Here is a 22157-nt window from a genome sequence, read left to right on the forward strand (position 1 = left end):
TAACAGATCAAATTTAATTTGGGTCTCAGCGTGCCTATAGCGCACACACAGGGGCGCGTTGTGCACATACCTGAAACAGCATCGTCAGCAACATGAGTGGCAAGGTGAGTGCATGTGAAGACTCAGCTAGTGAACTGAAGCAGCAAAATTCAGGTTAGAGATTTGCTTCATGGCTTCCGGTTATAGAGACTTTGCCTCAGGAAGAAGGACTGATTCTCTACTCTGTGAGAAATGTGTTAAAATAATTTAAAAGAAAAGGGGGAAAAAGAGTTAATAGGAAACCCAATCTGAAGAAGATTCTTTTCCTCCTTTCACTCTTCTGCTGTGAGTTTTCCTCAAATCTTGGGCCTTAGTCTCTTTCTCTCCAAAGAACTCATTCTATTTCATGGCTTTCATGGGTTCATCAGTGAGTGGTACCAATGTAGACAGGAGGCCATGAGGGAATGACCCTACTGTGGCCTTGAACCTGGATACTGGGAAGACAGTCACATTTGCTTCTGAAAGTTAACCACTGAATAAGTGTAGTGGTCCAACAGAGGGATTGATCCAACAGAAAAGTCTTAAAACAAGGACTGTGAATTTGGAGTGGCAAGACAGGGGACAGAAATGAGTGCTGGGCTGGGCAGGGTCCGTGGTAAAGTGAGGGCCATGCACAGTTAATTGGTTACCCAACTCATTTTTTTATTTTACTTTTCTGCTTTAAAAGTCAGAGTTCTGCATTTTCATGTGCAAATGAACCAATGTTGTGCACGAAGTGGTACAAACACAGACTGTAGGGACAGATGTGATCTTTTGCTTGCTAAGACCTGATAGTCTTCTCATAGCTAAAGAAAGAGGCTGCCTGGGAAGGAGTGTGGCCAGAAGGAAAGCACAGAGGAGGGAGGGCCTGCAAGTGAACAGAGGCGGCAAGTCTCTGGTGCCGCCATTTCAGGTGAGCTGGCCCAGGAGTCCACTCCATGCAGCAGGTGCTCGCTGGAGCATCTGTGTTGGGATGTGTGCTCCAGACGATCGTGGCTTGACGATCGGCTACGGGCTTACCCCTGCTAACCCTCCTCACTCGGGCTTGTGCTCACCACACTACTTCTGCTTTTAATTTGGCTGCTCAAGATACGTCAGCACACAGAGAATTTGACTATTCAGTTTATTTGATAGTTTTATTTTCTTTTCTAAAATAATAAAGGGGCATCCTGATTTTACAAATTAATTGCTTTTGGTGAAAACAAGTGTGTCCCCTGTATCCTCATTAATGACGGTGATTTAATTCCTATACGATGATCTTACCAATATCCGTGGAAAAAGCAAGGTGAAGTGCATATGTATTTATAGACATGAAATCGTTCATTCCTCCAAGAATCCTTGGTTTCTTGAGTGGGAAATGGTATTTAAAGGCCACAATCTGTGCTGTCATTACTTCTAGGACTTTTCAGTGGACAGGGCTAGGAAATAAGTATTTCTGGAAAAAAAAATTTTAAATCACAGGCTCATACTGATATTTCCAATTCAAATTTAACATTAAAGAATCTATGTATGTATATGGATATACAGAGTATGTAGATAGAAATATAGTGAGAAGGAGAGCTCTTGATCCCTAATATTAGCATAGTTGTTTACTTTCTCCTGCAAAATACAAAATAGTTTCAAAACAAGACTGACATTTCTATTAATGATAGGACAATTTAATGCATGATGTTTATGATTTCAATTCTGTTTGTCCTTAGGATGTATTCTACTGAGGATATATAGTCAAAATACTGCATTAACAATGTCAAGTCATTGTTTTTTCTATGTAGTTATATCACTAATTTGAAATGTAGTTTAAAAACAATGAAAAATTAACTGTGGCTTGGATTTTGAAGGTCACCCAAAGGCCCATGTGTTTGAGGCGTGGTTTCCAGAGTGATCCTATTGGGAAGTGGGTGTAATCTTTAAGAAATGTGCCTGGTGGGAGGTGTGCCTAGGAGAGGACTATGGGACCTCTGTCTCTTCTTCCTTCTCTCTTTTGGCCATGGGGTAAGAAGATTTGCCTCACCATGTGTTCCTGTCATGATATGCTGCCTTGCACTTCAAAATGACAGGGCCAGTTGAACATGAACTGGAATCTCCAAAAACGTGAGCAAAAATAAACCTTTTCTCTTTATAAGTTGATTGTCTCAGGTATATCATTATAGTGATGGGAAGCTGACTAACACAACATTATTTTCAATTTTTTAAATTGTTAGGGATTACTTTTTATTTTCTATTTATTTTTACCTTTTGGATGTGATAATATTAATGGGATAACCAAATCTGAAATTATAAGGTACACTCTAGATGAATCACTTCCATATGCATTTTCATTAGTTTTGGTTCAGTTTCTTTTTGCAAATACAAGCAGAGAGCTATCTATTTTAACCTTATTCCCTTCTTACACAATCCTGAGAGGAGGGGTCATTATGGGAACCTCACACTCCACGATAGTTTGGCTGCTGCCGCTCCAGTGAGGAATCACTATGCCCACATATCTCCCAAGCTGTTATATTTGCCATGGATCTGTGTGGGTGGGGGCATTGTGGTTATATAAGAAAGTGTCTGGATTTGTCTTTTCTCCATTTGGATACTTTCAGTTAAAATTCTCTATGTATAAAGTCAAAGCATGTCAGCCTTCTCCTCATACTAACTCTGCCTGCAAACTTCCTTGTTTCTGCTCTCAGTGCCTCAATTCTCATAACTGCCCTGTATCAGTATTGGTCAATTGGACTTCTCCATTTATTTGGTCTTTGTACCCTATCAATCAACAAAACATGGGGTTATCCATTCAGTTAACAAATTTTTCTGTGTCAACTCTATACCAAACATACAATGAATAAAACATTTCTGTGATCCAAGGAGGATAAATTGCAGTGGAAAGAAACAAGAACAATAACAACAACAACAAAAATGATCCCAGACTGGTACAAAGTGCTGTGATTGAGATAGGCATGAGATGGTTTGGAAAGACAAAGTGACTACAGAAAATCCTACTGAAGGAGATGATGCCTGAGCTGTATTTGCAGGGGAAGGCTAGGATTAGGTTTTAATCATGAGAACAGGATGAAGATGGAGGCAAAGAACACTCCGGGCAGAGGAGATTCAGAGGCAAATGAGAGCAGGGTGTGTTCCAAGGACTGCAGTTTTCTGCAGAAGAAGGATAATTAGAGACCTGATAGTGAGGAATTTTGTCTACTCATCCTGATATGAATGTATTTGCTTTCTTTCCTTCTTTCTTTCTCTGTCTTTCATTTCTTCCTTTCCTTTCCTTTCTTTTTCTTTTCTTTCTCTTTTTAACCTGGAAAGATTTATAAGTATGGGATGATATAAAATCAGAATTGCATTTTTAAAAGACCACCCTGAAGCTGAGAATGTAACTCAGTGGTAGAACACTGGCCTAGTCGTCATGAGGCTTCAGGTTTGATCCCCAGCACTGGAAGAAAAAAAGGTCATTCTGGAGGTTGGAAAAGAATGAGAAGGAAAAAGGAAAAACCGAGAGGCAAGACTAACGCAATAAATAAGGGGGGGGGGGGGTTCATGAAGAGCCCCTGAACTGGAGTAGTGGCTGAAAAGGTGAAGGCAAGAAGCTTGCCTGAGAGGCACGAAGGAAACATAACTAACAAGACTTGGCAAGTAGACTGTGACTCTAGGATACTCCGCAATTTCTGATTTAACCAACTAACTGGTGTGATGCCCTTCATGTAGAATAGAGATCCAAAAGGAGAAGCAGCAAGTTGGAGGATGGGGAGCCACTTCATGAGGGTGTCAGATGCAGGAGCACTATGACAGAAACATCTACGATGCACAAAACACCATGCTACCTGGGGATGAGCAGCCTGCTATAAAGAGTGAGGATGTGCAGGAACTGATTTACAATTGAGGGAGGATTAGAGAGGGTAAGAGAGAAAAATGAGCATGAAAAGCTGAGGAATGAGTATTAATGGGAGGAGAGTATGCATCTTGCATTTGCCAGGCAGGATGAATGTAACTGACTTCAAGGATCCAAATAGTACATTGACCAAATTCCTTCACTGGGAAAGCATGGGCAAGGCCCAGAGTTTCAGAGATTGGTGAACCAAGTTCCCATCAGTTCTTCTTTTATTAGGTTTGATATGCCATCCCTTCCTTGTCATTCTCATTGCTATGACCAGAGCTCACTTTCTCCCTGTTCCTTTATGTATTTTTCTCTTTCTTTTTGTATTTTTATTTTAAGATAATTGTTCCTCCCTTACATTGCATAAGCAAAAAGGAGACATTTTAAGCACCACTTATAATCCTCTTACCCAAAGACAAGTACTATTAATGTTTTAGGATAATTTCCGGGTTTTTTTCTATATAATTTCCTTTTTTTTTTCAATTCTTTTTCTTATTCATAAAACAAGAATCGTATTGTATATTTTAGTTTTTAAAAACTTAAACAGTATTATGTAATATCTTCATCTGTCCTTAAAAATTTCTCTGTAACATCATTTTAATGACCTCTAGTACTTTATTTTATTCTGTTAACTTGTCTCCAATTTTTAGTGTTAAGAACAATACAGGTCATTTCAACATTATGCTATCTTTCCCTTCTCCAAATTCATAACACTATCATCAGTGCCACTAATTTTACTTCTCATCACACTTTATATTTTCATATTGTTATTTAACTTTTTATGTGCTTAGTTTTGTCAAATATTGTGTATATCAGTCAGGATAGGTTAATTATGCTGCAGTAACAAACAACTCCAAAAATCTCAGTGTCTTACTACAAAAGCAGAAATATTTTTTTCTCACTTATATTTCATGTTGGTTGCAGGTTAACTGTGAATCAGATTCATGTTCTTTACTTTGGGAACTAGGTTGGAGGCTCAACCTCAATGTGGGACTTGCTATTCATTTGGCAGTGAGAAATGAGCACTAGTGGAATCATATGATGACTCTTAAAGATTTTGTTTGGTAATGTCCATCACTCCCACTTTTTTTTTTTTTTTTTTCCCCCAAATCAAGTTACATGTTCAAGTCTGATGTCAGTGGTTAAGTATGATTTTTTCACACAGAGTTAACAGTGAATCATTGGCAACAGTAATAAAATCACCTCAACTCCAAATTCCTGTGAATATGTGTATTTTGTTTTTATGTATGTTTCCTCTTTGTGAAACTAACTGGATTTTATAGGGCAAAATTATGAAATAGCATTATTTTTCTCATAATTTTTCAAATCTGCCTTAATATTATTCATTTCTCCAACTCTAGATATTATCCAGAGCAGACCTTAAAGCTTTTCTTATAATTTTGAGGAATTATCACACACTTACCTTCAGGCCTTAATTCTACTTGATCAAAACTAAATTTTTTTAAAAATATGGAACGCTTCATGATTTTGCATGTCATCCGTGCACAAGACCATGCTAATCTTCTCTGTATCGTTTTCAATTTTAGTATATGTGCTGCCGAAGCGAGGACATCAAAACTAAAAATTTAATCTCTCAGTCAGTTCAAAGCTCCTTCTCTCTCCCATAACTTTCAGACTTAAGTTTGACTTCTGCTGCGGAAAATTCGCTTTGGTTCTCTTGTTCTACCCCTTCCCCAGGCACTCTAACTGATGCCATGTAGGTGACAGCCTTCTTTCTATCAAGTGCTAAGTGGCTGGTTCCTTCTCTCATGGGGCACTTCTGTGGGTTATTGAACTCCCGCTAGAGCCTCCCACTACATTATTCCCTGATGTAGGCAAGCACCCCACAACTCTTTCCCATTTCCCACCTCTGGCTTTACATCCCAGGACCACTCTATCTTAGGGCCATCTTGTCAGCCAGCCCTCTACATGGAAGATGCTTTGAGACAAAGCATGCTAACTACTGCAGTGTCCACTCTAGGCTGCGACAAATCCTCATGCTTCTACCCCATGGGGTCTCAAAATCTCTGGCTATTCCCACTATGGTCTTCACTTCTCACTCTGTTGGTGTCAGGGGAAGCTCTGATCAACCCTGCGCTTAGACTTACCTAGGTTCAAGTCAGTCTCTGGGTCCTTCAATCTCCTGGAGAGGCATAGCAAAGTGTCAGGGACGCTGGCCTCTGAGGGCCCGCGGAGGCGGGCACGCCCTGGCCTGACTTTCAAGATGGCACCTGGCGCGGTGCCAGAAAAAGCTTGACGCTGTTAACAAGTTTCAGGAAGTACTCCTGATTGGCTGATGTACCTTGTGCTTGGCTTGTGTACGCTACATGTTTTAGGCGTTTACTGGATATGTCCATGCATTCGCCGCAGGGACAACTTTCTGATTGGTCCCTGTATTCTTTATAACCTGGAGTAGTTCCTCATTGGGAGGCCTTTTGTCCACATGAAAGAGAAGAAGCTTCACTGCACCAAAAAAGGCGGACATGTTATCATTTCCTCCGCCAGCGGTGGGAAGTGATAGCAAAGCTCTCAGAAATGGTCTCTACAGCTCCCCGTCTCCTGTAAGGAGTGGGTTGGATAGGAAGATTTCAACACGTAGTGCTGCCAAAGTGATTCTTACCTCCAATATTCCTTATCTATAGGCTGGAAGTTAGAGATGGACTGAAATCCACAGTGTGTTTTATACCTTTTAGCAGGTCCTAAATGCTGAATCAGAATGATTTTTTGCTTACAAATTTGGGAAAATAGACTAAACTAAGACAAAATAAAATCATGTCCTGTATATTCAGAATATATATTTTCTTCCACTGATTTATTTTACATGTCTGTCCTGAGTGGGAGATACAATGTTAGGCCTGAGAAGGTGACATATAGTTATTTTTATAAAACTTTACCTCTTTCTTATATCTGAGATAGGTGCATTTAAAAAATTCACCATTATAAAAAAGCACAAACCTGTGAAGAAGCAAACAATACTAGAAAGTCCAGAATTATGATTAAGAGGAATGAATGGGATTACAGTATCAAAGGAAAGTTGTTATGAAAACTTCACTGTCTCCCTCATCCTGGAAACTGGCTGTGAGAAAGTGGGGGAAAGTATACTTAGGCAGATCTAGGAGTTCAGAATTCAAAGCCATTCCCCAGTTTCCTTCAACTTAGCTGTGCCTATTATTAATCTTACAAGTAAAAGAAATCCATTGAAAGCCTCAGGAGCCATATTGTACATTTTGACTCTCAGGCAATGAAAAATAGATCCAACGAGTTTGGTTTGTGATTCATTCCACAGTTTAAAGTCACTGCCCTTTAATTTAGTCATTTTAATGCAACCATGCAGGCTTGCATCCTTGCATACTGAGCCAACCCACCATGAAGTCTGAAGCCTATGCCTGGGGTTGCTTGCTGGCACAAGATAACACTGGGCTCTGTGACATCATACTCTCATCAGTGTTAATTATAAGGGTCTAAGAATAGAAACAAACAACAAAAAATCTAAAATGTTCCTAATTCACCAGTAGTGAACAAAAGGCAGGCCAAGGCTGGGTATGAAAGAAGCTCCTTTTGTTGGCAAGAAAGCTGTTGAGATATTGGTCAGCTATTGATGACCAGAGTATTTTAAAAGGATATGTATTTGATTCTAGAATTTTTTCCCAACATTTTATTATGAAAATTTCCAAATACGCAAAAAGTTGATAAAAATTTTAGTGATCATGCATGTATTCACCTTCCAGATCCTATTAACATTTTGCCATACCTGCTTTATTAAATATCTGCTCATCTGTTTATCTTTCTGTCCACCCATCAAATCTGTCTTCTTAAAAGATGTGCTTTAAATAAGTGGCAGTCATCAATACACTTTATTTCTAAGTATTTCAGCCGGCCTATTAATGATTAGAGCTAAAACATTTGCTCATGAGTTTGGGGGGTAAAATTTACATACAGTGAAATGCACAAATCTTGAATGCACTGTCTGACAATTCTTACCAAATGCATGTACCTGAAACATTGAGCTTTAAATTCATATCAAAATGACTATATTTTATTTGAGGACTAAGTATGCCACCTCATCAGTAGATTTTACTGAAGTTCAGGGATTTTGTTTTTCTCTTTTCAAAAGCAGAATTTCAAAGGCCACCTGAAGGATAAACTGGAGGCTATCATCACCTGGTCAATTATCCCCTTCATTCATAAAATGAATATTGCAGCAATAGAAAGCTGAAAATTGATGAAGAGGATGATCTGTTCATACAGCAACCAAAATATAAAAGTAGCTCAGAAGGAGTTTATAAGATACATGTGACATAAATAAAGGAAACCATAAATCTTTACTGAAATGTAAAAGGAAGTTTTAATATTATGAAAAAATACTATATTCCTTAAAGGAAAGATTAAATGTGGCAATGTCAGTTTTCTCTGACTTAAGACCATTCCAATATCAATAAAACACATACCTCTAAAACATGACAATTATGAAATTCATGACAGAAAAATTAAATGTAGAATAATGAGGGGACCTAAACTCTATTTAATAAGTACATGTGCTTAGAATGAAGAGGTAGCATGCTTGGAGTAAAGAGGGAATAATGGTGAGAAGAGACCAGATTCTGGACATCTTTTATTTTTATTTTTTAATTCTTTTTGTGGTGCTGGGGATCAAACCCAAGACCTTGCACATGCTAGGCAAATGCCCAACCACTGAGTTACACCCCCAGCCCTGGACATCTTCAAGGTAGGTAGATAAAACAGTTTGATGATGAATTGACTGTACAGAGTGAGAAAAATAAAGAACTCAAGGTGACACCATGATTTTGACCTGTGCTATTTACTGAGATGTGAAAAGATGAGAGCTTAGGAGAATGAAATCAGGAGTTCAATTATATATGTACTGTTTTAGATGCCCATAAATGTCCAGGAGAATATCTGAAGTAGACAATTGAACATTTGGGTCTGAAGTTCAGAGGAGCGATGAGGTTTAGGTGAGAGTTATAAATATAAGCTCAGATCACCTACAAAATAACCTTGAGGAAAGAAAAGACGTGGGCTGAGAGTGTGATTGACAAAGAGAGGTGTTGTCAATTCCCCTTTAATGAAGGACTGAAGACCTCGCTACAGGGAGGGTAGTCAGCTGGCTGCCTCCAGCTCTTTGCTCCTTTAGGACCTTGTCGGAATCAAAGAGTCTTCTCATTCAAGATCCTGCCCAGGCAGCCTAAATTCAGTGACTGAGCAAGGATTGGGTGTTTTTTAAAGTCTAGGTATTTTCTTCCTGTTGTGGGACAACAGTGACCAGTAACATTTGTTCCAGAGCAACCCACTGGATAGACCAAAGCTTTGCTGGGACTCTGTGGGAGTTTGCCTGCTTTCTCCCTCTTTCTTTCATCAGTATTCACCTCTAAGATACATCTTGTATTCTAAACTTTATCTTAGCCTCTGCTTCCAGAGAACTAAACATATAACAGAAAGATTAAGAACAAACCAGCAAGGAGACAGAAATAAGAGACCTTTGAAGCAGGAGGATAACTAAGAAAAAGGGGTGTCTTAGAAGCCAAGAGATCTTCAAATGTTTACTCCCTGAAGCTTACAACATCAGAGATTTAGTAATGTCCCTCAGAATCTGTTCTCATCTTCTTTCTCAGTTTTGAAGTGAGTTTGGAAAAATGTCAAGTATCAGTTTTAGAACTCTCAGATTTTTTCACGTTTTAAAAACTGATGTATGATTGACAAATGTTGTACATATTTAAGATGTTCACATAATATTTTGATATACACATACATTCCAAAATGAATCCCTCAATTAATGATTCCATCATTTCACATTATGTATTTTAAAGTATTTTAGAATAAAGATTTCTCTTAGCAAAATTAAAATGTACGATTCATTATAATTAACTACAGCAACCATTCCATACATTATTAGATCTCCAGAACTTATATATTTGCAACTTTAAGTTTGTACCTACTGATCAATATCCCCCCGCATTTCCCCTACCCCCACCCCATGGAGACCACAATTCCACTGTTTCTATGAATTTGACATTCTTAGGTTCAACATACAGTATAAATAAGATTATGCAGCTTTTTATCTTTCTGTGTCTGGTTTATTTCACTTCGCATTATGTCCCTGTGTTCATTCATTTTGTCACAATTAAGCAGGAGGATTTTCTTCTTTGTAGATCAATTGTTTTCTTGATTTCTTTTTTGGATATTTCCTTGTTAGTATACAGAAACACTACTGATTTTTGTATGCTGATCTTGCATTCTGCAACTTTGATGAATTTGTGTTAGTTCTAACAGGTTTTTGGTGAAGTCTTTATAGTTTTCTGTACCCAAGAACACGTCATCTGCAAAGAGAGATTACTTTACTTATTCCCTAAATTGGATGTTTTTTACTTATTTTTCTTGCCTAATTCCTATGGCTAGAATTTTCAGAACCTTGATGAATAAATGTGACAAGAGTGAGCATCCTTGTCTAGTTCCTTGTATAGTTTAATACAGACAAGTTGAAAGCTTGTATTGAATGTTTATTGTAAGCTTGTCATACGTAGACTTTATTATGTTGAGGTAGATTCCTTATATACCTAATTGATAGTTTTAATCATGAAAGGATGTAACTATTTGGATGATCATATGATTTTTTGTTGTCCATTTCATTAATGTGATGTATCATTTTATTGCTCTGTATATTTTGAACCATTCTTGCATCTCAGGGCAATGATAATCATAATGTGTGATCACAACATGTGATCCTTTTAATGTGCTGCTGAATTCAGTTTGCTAGTACTTTGTTGAGAAATTTTTTAATCAATGCATATCAGAAATAATGGCCTTTAGTTTTCTTTTCTTATAGTGTCTGTCTGGTTTATTGTATTGGGGTAAGACAGTTTTCATGAAATAAATTTAGATTTCCTTCTCTTTAATTTTTGAAAGGGTGTCAGGATATTAGTATTCTTCTTCAAGTACTTGCTATAATTGACCAATGAAGCTGTGAGGTCCTGGGCTTTTATTTGTGGAAAGAATTTTGATTACTGATTCAATCTTCTTACTCATTGACCTATTCAGATTTCTATTTCCTCATAATTCAGTTTTATTAAAAATATGTAGCTGATGTATTAAACATAAAATTGTACATTTTAGTAAGATAACATGTGAAGTTTTGATATATGTATACATTGTGCATGTTCCAATCAGGTTAAATCTGTCCATCTCCTTAAACATTTATCATTTATTTATGGTGAAAACTTCAAAAATTCTTTCTCCCAATTTTTTTGAAATATACAGTACATTCCATTATCTATCATCACCCCACTGTGCAATACCACACCAGAACTTCTTACTGGTATTTAATTGTGACTTAGTATTCATTGACTAACCTTTCTCCATCCTCCCCACTTCTTTCCCCGGCTTCTGGTAACCATCATTTTACTCTCAACTTTTATGAGATCAACTTTGTTGGCTTCCACATATGAGATGATTCATTCTTAGTAGGTTTTATGTTTCTAAAAATTTTTAACTTTCTCCTAGATTATCCAATTTATTGGTGCATCATTTTTCATTCTGGTCTCTTACGATCTTTTTGTATCTCCCTGGTATGAATTGTAATGTCTCCCCTTTCATTTCCAATTTTATTTATTTGAGTCTTGTCTTTTTTTTTCTTAATTAGCTAAATAGTTGCCGATTTTATCTTTTCCATAAACCAATTCTAATTTCATTAGTCTTTTCTGTTGTTTTTCTGTTCTCAATTTCATTTATTTCTGCTCTGATCTTTGTTGTTGTCTTCCTTCTGCTCACTTTGGGCTTAGTTCTCTTTTTCTAGTCTCTCAAGGTAAAAATTGGGTTATTAAAGGTATTTCTTTTTTTAATGTGTTTATTGATATAATCTTCCCTCCTAGAATTGATTTTGCTTCATCCTATAAGTTTTGCTATATTGTTTCCATCTCTCTCTCTCTCCTTCTCCCCCCCCCAACACATACTAAGGATTGAATGCAGAGCCCTGCACATTTTAAACACATGTTCTATGACTGAATTATATATCCAATCACTCAAAATATTTTGATTTTCCTTTTGAAAAGGGAAAGTTTGCTCTGGAGCATGGTGTTTAATTTTCCTATGTTTGTGAGTTTCCCAGTTTTCTTCCTGTCATTGATTTCTTTTTCTTGCTATTATGATTGGAAAAGATCTCACTACTATTTTTATCTCTTAAATATGCTAAGGCTTATTTTGTTAGAATAACACGATCTATTCTGGAGACATAAACTTGAAAGGAATGTATAATCTTCTGCCATGGGATGGAATTTTTCTGCATGTCTGTTAGTTCTTCTGGTTTCAAGTAGAGTCCAAGTCTGATGTGTTTCTGTCTGGATGATCTATTCATTGTTGAAAGTGAAATATCCAAGTCCCTACTATTATTGTACTGCTATCTATTTCTCTTCAATTTTGTTAATATTAGCTTTGAAAATTTTGTTGCTCTGATGTTGGTACATAACCAACGTCTGATGTGTTATATAATTTTGATGAATTGACCCCTTTATCATTATATAATGAACTTCTTTGTTTCTTGCTACAGTTTTTGATGTTACATCTGTTTGATATAAAATTAACTACCTCTGATCCTTTTTTTATTTCAATTTTCATGAAATACTTTTTTCCATGCCTTCAATTGCAACCCATATGTGTTATTAAATTTAAAGTGAGTTTCTTATATGCAGTACATACTTAGGTCTTCTTTAATCCATTTATCCATTTTATGTCCTTTGATTGGAGAATACAGTCCATTTGCATTTTAAATGATTATTGTTAGGTAAGGATGTATTATTGGCATTTTTGTTGATTGTTTTCTGATTATTTTTTGTTTCCTTTATTCTTTTCTTCTCCTTTTTCTGTCTTCCATTGTGATTTCATAATTTCTTGTAATGATACGCTTTGATTCCTTTCTCTTTATGTCTTAGATATCTGCTTTAGGGTTTTCTTTCAAGAATTTAAACTTTAGTTTTATTTATTTGTGTGTGTGTGTGTGTGTGTGTGTGTGTGTGTGTGTGTATTTTAAATGTGATACTAAGGACTGAACCCAGTGCCTCACACATGCTAGGCAAGTGCTCTACCACTGAGCTACAACCCCAACCCTCTACTGTAGGTTTTTGCTTTATGGTAACTATGAGGCTTACAGAAAATGTCTCACAGTTACTAAGTCAATTTTAAGCTGATAATAGCTTCAATTACACACAAAAGCTTCATACTTTAACCTCTCTCCCACAAATTTCATGTTTTCTGATGTCACAATTTACTTCATTTAATATTGTGAATCCCTTAAAATATTTCAGCTCAACTTAATCTCTATGAATTTTTGTCTAGAGTTAAAAATAATTTAAATATCATTATGGTTTTAGAGCATTCTGAATTTGATTATACATTACTTTTACAAGTGATTTTTATATTTTCACTGATAGTTTTTATATAACTATCAGTGTCCTTTCATCTCAGTTTAAAGAAATCCCTTTAGCATTTCTTATAAGGTTGAGCTAGTGGTGATGAATTCCCTCAGTTTTTGTCTGTCTAATAAAAATACACCTCTCCTTTATTTATGAAGGATAGATTTATTGTATAAAATGTTCTTGCTTTGCTATTTTTCTTTGAGCACTTTGAATATATCACCCCATTCTCTCCTGGTCTTCAAGGTTACAACTGAAAAATCCACTAGTAGCATTAAGAGAGATCCCATATATGTGATGAGTTCTTTTGCTGCTTCTGAAATTTTCTATTTGTCTTTTGATGATTTAATTATAATGTGGTCTGGTGAAGTTCTCTTTGGGTTATTCTTGTGTGGGAACTTTTGAGCATCATGAATCTGATGTCCATATCTCTCCCAAGAGTTGGGAAGTTTTCTGCTATTATTTGTTTAAATAAGTTTGCTTCCCTTTTCTCTCTCTTCTTTTAGGGACTCACATAATTCATTAATTGTTTTCCTCAATGGTGTCCTGTAAGTTCTATGGGTTTTCTTTACTCTTTCCTTCTTTTTCTTCTTTCTCCTAAGAATGGATACTTTCAAAAGACCTGTCTTTGAGTTCACAAATTCTTTCTTCTGCTTATTAAGTCTGCTTTTGAAGTTCTCTGTTGCATTGTTTATTTAATTCATTGTTTTCTTCAACTCTATGTTTTCTGTTGGTTCCATTTTATGCTTTCCATCTCATTGTTGATTTTCATTTTGTTTATGTATTATTTTCCTGATTTTTTTTTAGTTGTCCATCTCTATTCTCTTGTATTTCACTGGTATTTCTCTCCCCGCCCCCCATTGTTTATAGTTTTATTACAAAGGAAAGAGATAAAGAGATGGGTAGGGTGAAGGATGTGGGGGTGGGGGAGTACAGTTTCCAGCCCTCTCTGGGTTGCTGTCCTCTGCTCTCTGGGGAACTGCTATGTTCACATACCCTGGAAGTTCTCTGAACATGAAAGTTTTTTTTTTTTTTTTTTTTTAGTATTAGGGATTAAAGCCTTGGGGTGCTCTACCACCAAGCTACCTCCCCAGTCCTTTTTAACTTTTTATCTTGAGACAGAGTCTTGCTAAATTGCCTAGGCTGGCCTCAGTCTCGCAATTCTCCTGCCCCAGCCTTCAGGAGCTGGGATTATAGGTATGTGACGCTGCACCTAAATCTTGTTTTCCTCCCTTGAGGGTATGGGGCAGGATCCCTCTGGAATGAGGATCTTAAGACTTACTATTCCAACAGGTAGGTCAGAGAATTTCTTTTTCTTTGTGATGCTGGGAGTTGATTCTAAGACCTCAAGTATGCTACTGCTAGGCAAGCACTTTACCACTGACCTACACACTCAAGCTCCAGAGAATACCTTTATGGCCATCTAAAGGCAGAAGAAGATTAAAGGAAGTTAGAAGCCATAAAGAGTACATATGTATAGATGATGTTTATGATGATATATATATATGTATACATGATGTTTATGATGATATGATGATTATATATATCATATCACACAGATGTTGCACGAAACAGATGTTCTCTCATTTGGTGCTTTTACTAAATACCTGCATATGAAACAATATACAAAAATCTACCATGGTAGCCACCAGGTATAAAACCTCAAGGATGTGGTAAAATGCTAAACACTTGCTCCCACCTCCAGGAGAGGCTTTAGTCTCATCTTAAAGTCCCTGGCTTCTTGGCATTCACCAGTAGGCCCTGGTTTGGGGAGTGTATATGCAGGGCCGGGAAGGGCCACCAGTGTGCCTAATTTTCTTCAGCAGATCTCTATTGCAAGCAAAGGGTATCAGGGCTGGAAAGGAGGAGAAAATCCAGCTTTGGAGGTTGCTCTCAGCTACCCCCAGAACTGCAAAACTACACTGACATTATGGCCCCACAGGAGACAAAGCTGTACGGGCTGACTAGGTCAACAGGAATCCTGGGGATCCAGAGGCATACACCCAAAGTCCTTTTTTCTAAGTCTCTGGCTGTCTCCAGGGTGACAGCTATAGACAAGTTTTATTCTTTATGGAAGAGGTCAGTTCTCATCACCCACACTTGTCTTCATCAACAGCAAAAATAACTGCTCCCTCCAGAGGGGCAATAGTAATTCTGTATGATCTGACAGAGACCTAGAAAGTGCTAGAAGGCTTTCAGTCCTGAGTCCCTGAGTCAGTGGTCCTTGTTGTCCTCTGATTCTTCTAAGAACTCAGATGCACTTTCTGGCAAGTCATCTCCCATCTGTTGGAATCTTCCAGAGTGTGCATCCCACATGTATTTGATGGTCACCTTGAATTTGGCCATCTCATATCCAAAAAGCTTCAGGATACGGGCCTGCTCCTGGGTCAGCACATCACCCTCCTGGCTCACCACACCTCTCTTGTGGGTAGTGGGCAATTGTGTCTCCTTGGAGAGGGGGAACTGCTCCAGGGGCCCTGGCTCCAGGCTCGCTCAGGGTGAAAGTTGCTTTGTTGTCAGCTCAGACAAAGTCCGCTTCCGTGTATTTTATGAACCACTTATTCACCTCTTCCTTTGTGTGGTTGATAAAAAGGAGACCAAATTCACCCCTCAACTTCTTGCCGACCTGGTGCAAGCTGTCTTTGTACTCAGCAGACGGGCTTCAACCCAAGGCCACAATCATTATCTTGTTTTAGTCAAAGAACATCAGGCATTCCTGATGTCCTTCAGCTTGCTGTTCTCATGTTGGTCACAGAGAAAATGAAGAGGTACTTGTATGTGTCCACACATTTCCGAAGCTCTTCTTTCAGGCGCTGTTTCAGTTCCAAGCCTTTCTGGGTGGTTTTGTTCAGGAAACCTTCTTGTCGCCCTTGGATTTCAGATCTCGCTGAAGCCACGCGCTGCGGACAGTGGTGTGGCCTGATAGGAGGCAGCTCCAGGCCTCTGTGATGTCCCTCTGGGGCTGCCCTCGGGTGTGCCGGATCCAATCTGCCCTGCGATTCGCCTCTTCCTCTTTACCGGGATTTCTTAAAATAAGTATTTTAAATTTCTTTTCAGACAATTTGCCTCTAGTTCTTTGGAATTGGTGAAATTATTGCTTCCCTTTGGTGGTGACATGTTTCTTTATCTTTTCACGTTTCTGGAGACCTTGCTTTGACGTTTACACATTTGAGGAGCAGCATTTCCATTTCTGAACTGGCTTCGGTGGGGAAAGACCTGTGAGTGGGCGCGAAGGCACTGGCTGGGTGAAATGTGGCAGCGGTGGTTGGAGGGAGGATGCAGCAGCATAGTCTCCATGCAGCGCGCTCCTCAGTTAAAGTATCAGCAAAGACAACCAGGGAACCTAGCAGCCTAGATTGCTAGGTTTCTGCAGTGGCAATGCTGGTAGCTGCAAAGATTGTTGGGGATGTTGGTAGCGAAAGCTGTTGGTGTCCTCCTGTCCTACTTTTCCTTGTAGGGGGCATGTCCAGGCTGAAAGGATACCCTCCTGGCATGGGATCTCAAAGGCAGTCATAGGGCTGCTGGGTTCTAGGTTGAAGGCATTTAGGGTGGCTTCACAAGCAGGGTCCTGGGCACAAGGACAAGTGAAGCAAATTGAAGCCTGGGTCCTGGGACACGGACAGGCTTGCTATACTGTTGATACCTGCATATTAAGAGTGTGTGTGTGTGTGTGTGTGCTGATGGCTGATGACCCATATAACTGGGTGTCTAGAAACCAGCTTCTAAGGCTCATAAGAATAGGGAACAGAAAAAACTCAGGCTTCGGTGGGTGGGGCATAGCACAGCAGCAACTCTGACCTTGAGGATGATGCAATGCTACAGCAGCTCAGGCCACCTTGTGGGGACACAGTTGTGTTTCCTTCTCCAAAGGGAGCATAATGACATGGACTCTGGGCAGCTCCATTTGCTGAGTTTTGCATCACTGAAGACTTTGGAGGTCTTTGGTGGCAAAGGCTGCAGATGTTGCAGGGTTACCAAGAACTGCTGAGGGTCCCCTGATCTCTTTTCCCTACGGATGGAAACCCCTCAGAGGGATATTCCTCAGGGTTCCTAGCAGCCCTGGACTGAAGGATAGGAACCCAAGTAAATGTTTCCTACACTTGTCTATGTGATCATCATCAATTTTTGTGAGTTTCTGCTACTTCTTTATTGCACTCAGAGCTCCCAGAGCTATTTTTATTGTATATGGTTGTTTATTCATTATTCTTGTTATTTCTGTGGGAGAGATAAATGTTGGGACCAGTTAGCCCTCAATCTTTCTGGTGTTACTCCAGAATTCTTTCTAAAATAAAGAAGCCACTTCACAGTTTGCCTTAAAACTTTAAATATGGTGATATTAACTAAGTTCTGGTCAATGGTATTATCCGTCACTGCTTCAGGAAAACTTCCTTTAAAAAATCATCTGGGAGTATTTTTTCCCCTCACTGTTCCCTCCTTGCTGTGGCTTGGAACATGCCTGAGCAGAAGGTTTTTGTCAATCCTGAGGTCCAGATGTTGAGCATTTCTATACCACCTCTTGAGTGCTTCCATATGAAATTTTACAAGAAATAAAAAAACTACTGTTATGATTTTTGTGCCTATTATTCTTGGGCCAACCTAATCTTAAGTGATAAAACTATGATAACCTTTGTTCTCTTATTGATCACTCCCTTCTTCTGGCTTTCCTGTTCTTTGTTTATGCCTCTATAATAACACTTTCAAAAATATATTGTTACATGCCTCAGTAGGTGCTCTGAGTTTGTTGAAATCTGTGAATGGTTATCAATCCTTTAAAGTGGATCTTTACTCTTTTATGTATTCTTGTAAATTTGAAATTTCTTATCCTTCCAATCAGAAGGAAACTTTTTGAAATTTATTTTAATTTTTTATTTGTTCTTTTTAGATATACATGACAGTAGTGTATTTTGACATATTATACATACATGAACTATAATTTATTCTAATTAGGATCCCATTCTTATGGTTGTACATGATAAAACTTTTTAAAATTCAGCTTTGTAAAATTTCCATTTGGTTTCCCTTTATATCCTGCATTTCTTTGCTGAGAATCTCTGGTTTTTATTTGTTTCAAGAGAGTTCACCCTTCCTTACTTTTTAGAGAAATTTTGTAATAGCTTTCTTAAAGATTTTGTCAGAGAGGTCTAATGTATGGGTCATTTAGTGTTGGCATTTATTGTGTTTTCATATGAGAGTTGAGACTTCACTTGTTCTTCCAATGCTGAATTATTTTGGATTGTGCTTTGACATTTTGAATATTATAAGGCTCTAGGCCTTTTTGAAATCTTGCAGAGAATGTTCATATTTTATGTTTAAGCAGGAAACTGATCTGACTGGGTTCAGGTTGCAAATTTTGACTATACTTTTGTGTTTGTGACTCCCTTGAGTTGAGACTAGGGAGTACTAGAAGGAAGAAAAAAAAAAAAAAAAAAAAAGGAAAGTCATTACCAGTTCAACAATAATTCAAATTCTGATCTTTTTCTCCAATCCATCTGCTATATTTATTTTTCAGAGTTCTAAAATAGTTTTTCCATGCATTCTGTCTAGGTTTTATAGTTGCAGTCAGTGGGTGAAACAGATTGAATTATGCTTACTTCATCTTACCCAGAACTGAAATTTTCTAAGTCTTTTTAAAAATTGTATATTCTCAGTTTCTACAGAGGTTAAATAGAAGGACTGACCATCAAAGAATGGTTCTGTGTTTCTAGTAAGGTCTTAAGATGTATCCAGGTCTATTATAAAATTTAAAATGCTCTGGCAAAGCAGTTAGGACATGTGGAAAGTGTATAAACCTTGAAATTAGGTAGTACTAGATTTAAATCTACATTTTCCTTAAATGGAAAATGGATTAACACTGAGAGGATGAAATCATATCATGTATGCAAATTCCCCAGTGTGCATAAGGTAGAAAATAAACCTTAAATCTACTTCCTCCTAGAATTTAGTATCAGGAAAAGCCTACCAGCTTAGAAATAGCATACTTCCATTGGTCTGGTGGTTGGAATGATTTAACTTGTATTTCTCTGTACTCTGGCTGACAAGAGGCTCAGAACTAGGTGTAATGAGCAATCAGTATGTTCATCTGTACACTGATTTTTTTTCCAATATTTATTTCATTAGTCAAATTGTACAATGTAATTTTTTAATAACTTTTTTATGTCATGCTGAGAGTAAAACCCAATGCCTCACACATGCTAGGCAAGCGGTCTACCACTGATCCACAACCCCAGCCCTGTACAGTGTAATTTTAATAGTAAAATACTTTAAACTTTTTGGACATAAATAGAAGACAACCATTTAAAAGCTAGTGTATATTGTCCCTCTTAATTGATATGGTATTACTAAATGTTTTATGCTCCTAATTAAAATTTTACATATTTCCTGATAAATAAAATCATTTCAAATTAAAATAGATATAGTTATTTCAGAATTGTGAACACTTGGTCATAGGATTGTCATGTCTTATAACTGGAATCACATTTTATAATTAGAGCCAACATTTCAGATCTTGCATCTGGCATTGCTCTTCTATATGACCCATTTTAAAACATTAAATATTAGATGCTCATGACACTCAAAGAAGATTTCTCTAACAAATTAAGAGGATATGATAAAACGGCGGTTGTATAATCTTCCTTCCTTCAAATGTTATTAGCATATTCATCACAGTTAACAGCATGCCTTTCTTTGTTAAACGCTGTAGAAACTGGCTTATTAAATATTCTGTATTTTGCTTTCCAAGTCTAAAGACATTCATAGTAAGCACATGTTGCATTAAATGACTTATTTAAAATGGGTTTGGTGAGATTTTAGAATAATGAAGTGTCTCATGCTTTGGATGAAGGTTTTCTCTGTCTTTCAAATTTTCCTTAGAAAGAGCCATTTTTAAATAGAAGTAGTTTCTGACTACAGGTCCAATTTCTCCAGCTTGGTTTATGCCAATATATTTTTAAAAGAACTTTCCGGTTATTTTGTGAGGCCAGATGTCTAAACAGTTTTATTTTTATTATTTTTAATTTGCAGGCACACACTCACCTTTCACAGGTGACAACTTTCTAATTATTGATTGAGAGCAGTTTTTTAAGCATTAGATTTTCACTAGTAATTCAGTTTTGGCAGTGCAGTAGTTTGCTCATGGGCCCAGTTTACTGAATTTTAGACAAACCTTGCATTTTAAAATGGATTTGTTGAGCCGGATGTGGTGGCACATACCTGTAATCCCAGTGACTCAGGAGGCTAAAGCAAGAGGATGGCAAGTTCAAGGCCAGCCTCCACAATTTAGCAAGGCCCTAAGCAACTTAGCAAGACCCTGTCTCAAAATAAAAGTTAAAAAGCCTGAAGATGTGTGACTCAGTGTTTAAGCACCCCTAGGTTTAATCCCCAGTACCAAAACTAAAAAATAAAATGGGTTTGTCAATGTCAACCTGCTCAGATCTTTTTCTCTGGGCTTCCGTATGATTGTACTTAGTCACATCAAGTGAAATAGAATCAAAGTCTGTTCTATATCATCAAGAAATCTCTTGAAAACCCATTGGAATCCACGCAGGCCCACCAGCTTATTTCAGGAGACACTGAGGATATTCTCATTTATTTCTTTACATTTGTTTATTTTTGTTTAGCTGAAAAGTCTTTAACTTCATGCAAAGATTGATGACAATAGCTGGGAATTAAAAAATTTAGATTAAGGGAGCCTCAAATTGATATTACAATATTAAGATGGAGAGTAATACAAAATAAGCTACTGAAGTCCACTTAATAGAGGACTTATTAAATAAATAACATTAACTTAAAGAATATTTATGGTTTGCAGAAAAGGGCAGGTTACAGAACCACATCCCAGTCCATCCTCACCATGAGCTATACTGGCCCTCTGTTCACACTGAATTTGAAGTTTCCCAAGACAGACACACTCTTCCAGATGAACCTTCTCACATGTTATTCCTTCTTTCCCCCCATTTTATTTAAATTCCAGCTTCAACAGCACTTCTTGATCCCTGGGGAAAGGTTAGACCTTCTTGCCCTATGCACTTCTAAAGCAGTAAGGGAGGTAAGCACGTTAGGCAATTATCAACGTCATTTTAGAGATGAAGAGCAGAGATAAAGAAACTGAAGCCCAGAGGGGTTAGTGGTTTATCCAGGATCTTACAATGAGTAAGGGGCAGATTTTGATGAAGCTTCTTCTGATGCTACTTACTGAAATCTTTTAAATTAGCCAACTGGCTCTTATCCTTAATGATACTTCCTAAATAAATTCCTCTAATCTGAAAATAAACAAATCTAAAGGGATTGCAGTAGTTTAAACAATCGTTTTACGTTTGGGTTAGAGGAAACATGTTTTATAACTGTATAATTGAAATATGTTTTCAAAGGACAGGAATAGCAACAAGGGATTTAAGAGTCAGTGGCCAACAATTTCAGCATGATTTTTAAAGTGAATGTTTAAAGCACATGACACTGGTATTTTTTCTAATGTATAATATTTTATTTAACTAATTCCCTATTGATTGCATTTAAACTGTTTCTAAATTTTCACCTTTACAAACAATCCTGATTATTTTTCCTTTGGTATGGGGAATTGAACCCAGAGGTTCTTTACCACTGAGCTACATCTCCAGTCCTGTTCATTTTTTTAAATTTTGAGACACGAACTCTCTAAGTTACTGAGGGCCTTGATAAGTTGCTGAGGTTAAACTTGAACTTATGATCCTTTTGTCTCAGCTTCCTGAGTCACTGGGCATATATGGTTTTATACCTACAACTTTGCATGATTCTCTGATTATCTTTTCCTTAGGTCACATTTGTCAAATGGGAATTACTGGGTTAAAGGGTATATGTATTTCAAGATTTTTTAATTTGTTCTT

General features: G+C 37.5%; 1 long non-coding RNA gene and 1 pseudogene across 2 annotated transcripts in view; one reads left to right on the forward strand and one right to left on the reverse strand.

Annotated features, from left to right (window-relative positions):
- Positions 1-22157, forward strand: part of LOC306671122 — a 376374-nt gene that overhangs the window by 49724 nt on the left and 304493 nt on the right. The gene's annotated exons all lie outside the window — the stretch shown is intronic.
- LOC306670415 (mRNA turnover protein 4 homolog) lies at positions 15513-17219 on the reverse strand (annotated as a pseudogene). Its single transcript has 2 exons — positions 17098-17219; positions 15513-16325 (listed from the first exon to the last, which is right to left on the reverse strand). The product of its transcript is annotated as an mRNA turnover protein 4 homolog (transcript).

The sequence above is a fragment of the Sciurus vulgaris genome (assembly GCF_902686455.1).
Source record: "Sciurus vulgaris genome assembly, chromosome: 10".
Taxonomy (NCBI): domain Eukaryota; kingdom Metazoa; phylum Chordata; class Mammalia; order Rodentia; family Sciuridae; genus Sciurus; species Sciurus vulgaris.